The sequence below is a fragment of the Magnolia sinica genome, chromosome 14, assembly GCF_029962835.1.
Source record: "Magnolia sinica isolate HGM2019 chromosome 14, MsV1, whole genome shotgun sequence".
NCBI classification, from domain to species: domain Eukaryota; kingdom Viridiplantae; phylum Streptophyta; class Magnoliopsida; order Magnoliales; family Magnoliaceae; genus Magnolia; species Magnolia sinica.
The window spans coordinates 13545698-13547435 of record NC_080586.1 but is presented as its reverse complement, the minus strand read 5'-3'; the positions used below and the strand labels follow the sequence as shown (position 1 = coordinate 13547435).

At 36.1% G+C, this 1738-nt stretch overlaps 2 non-coding genes across 2 annotated transcripts; both read right to left on the bottom strand.

Moving 5' to 3' along the window:
- Window positions 1-248: 248 nt before the first annotated feature.
- LOC131226540 (small nucleolar RNA snoR53Y) lies at window positions 249-330 on the bottom strand. The gene has a single exon (XR_009161915.1). It is a non-coding gene; the product is annotated as a small nucleolar RNA snoR53Y (small nucleolar RNA).
- A 131-nt stretch (window positions 331-461) lies between these two features.
- LOC131226534 (small nucleolar RNA snoR69Y) lies at window positions 462-562 on the bottom strand. Its single transcript, XR_009161909.1, has one exon. It is a non-coding gene; the product is annotated as a small nucleolar RNA snoR69Y (small nucleolar RNA).
- Window positions 563-1738: the final 1176 nt, after the last annotated feature.

Genomic DNA, 1738 nt, shown 5'->3' with positions numbered 1-1738 from the left:
ATCATAAGCAATCAAAGGCCAGCGACCTTCTAGATAATGTTCCTCTGCTCCATCTAATCCACTTTTTGGAGTGAGAGATTGGATGGTTAGGATCGACCGATAATAGTGAATGGCTTCAATAGTGGGAACATACATGCCAGACTCGATGTAAAACAGAGCGTATGAATTAAAAAAAATAATAATAATAATTAAAAATTAAAAATTAAAAAGGTAAAAGAAAAAAATAATAAAAATAAAAATAAAGGAAGAATTCCCTCAGAAGATCAAAGAGAAGGATTTAATCATATATCTCAGCATTAGCATGGTATTGATATATCCATCATCGGGAACTAATCCAAAAACAAAAATAAAAATAAAAATTAAAATTAAAATCCCCCTTGTTTTCACATTAGATTCTACTAAAAATCGATTTTTTTTTTTTTTGAAAAATCCTTTAAAAAAAGTTATGAAAAGAAGTGAAAAAAGAGCTCAGATAGATATTGTTGTGAAATCTTTTCCCTGACCTTCCAATGGAAGGTCTCATAATGAGCTGGGATTAACATTCATCATCATCGCACTATCTTCATCTTCTTCATCTGAAATATAATTTAATGAAAAAAAAGCAAATAAGAAATCGATAATTTGTTTTTTCTTAATATGAAGGGAAGGGAAGGAAAGGGCGAAAAGAAAAAAAAGGTTGGAGAGACGTCTGTTGCGAGGCAGCTGCTTGAAAGAAAGCCGGTGGGTTTTAATAGGGTGTGAAGGGGCTAGGGTTAGGGTTTGAGTCGTTTCTTTTCTTTTTTTCTTTCCATTTATACCCCCAAAGTTTGACGATTTTACTAGCAATGTCTCAAGTTTTGTAAGTGTGGGAACTAGGACCGTTTCATGTTCATGCAAGCTAGATTCAGTATAATTTTGTTTATGTTATGAGATCAAGTCCATTGGTTTGGTGAGAACTACCTTATAATTACAAAGTGAAAGATTTGATCTCTTTTTCTTAAATGTAGAACGTTGAATTATTTATTTCTTATATGAAACGTCTATTTTGTAGGCCATGAAGAATTACACTTGTTCTAATCTGGGAGATTAGTTGAGGATTTTTGGCCCAATGCGGCGAGGCCCATATCTATCGTAAGAAGTGATCACCTACAGGCGTCTGAACCACTAATAATGGGACGCGGATTAGCTATGGCCTATGAACCCGACAGTAGCGAGACTAGCTATAAAGTGACATCACCAAGTCCTGTGGGCTCCAGTACGATGTATGTGTTGTATCCACACCGTCCATCCATTTAAATAGATCATTTTAGGGTATAATCCAAAGAATGAGGCAGATCCAAATCTCAAGTGGACCCTACCACAGAAAACAGTGGGAATCAAACACTTACCATTAAAAACTTCTTAGGGCCACATAAATTTTTTATCTAAGTTGACATTTGTGTTTTCCCTTATTCCATGTCGTTGTTGACTTATGAACAGGTTGGATGTCAAAATAACATCATGGTGGGCACTAAGAAGGTTTCATTGGTTTACGGCTTTACTTCATTCGTTAGGTCATACGGTAAACTTCTCTTTAAAAATAGAAGGACGGTGTGGATACGAACGCATACTTTATCATGGGCGGACGGTGTGGATACGAACGCATAATCAGGGGACGCGGATTTGGTGGTGTTGCTAACGGTGGTGCGTTGATGCGTTAGGTGTTGTGGAGCCATTGAGATGTATATGTTTTATATGGGTCAATGACACTATACAGTTG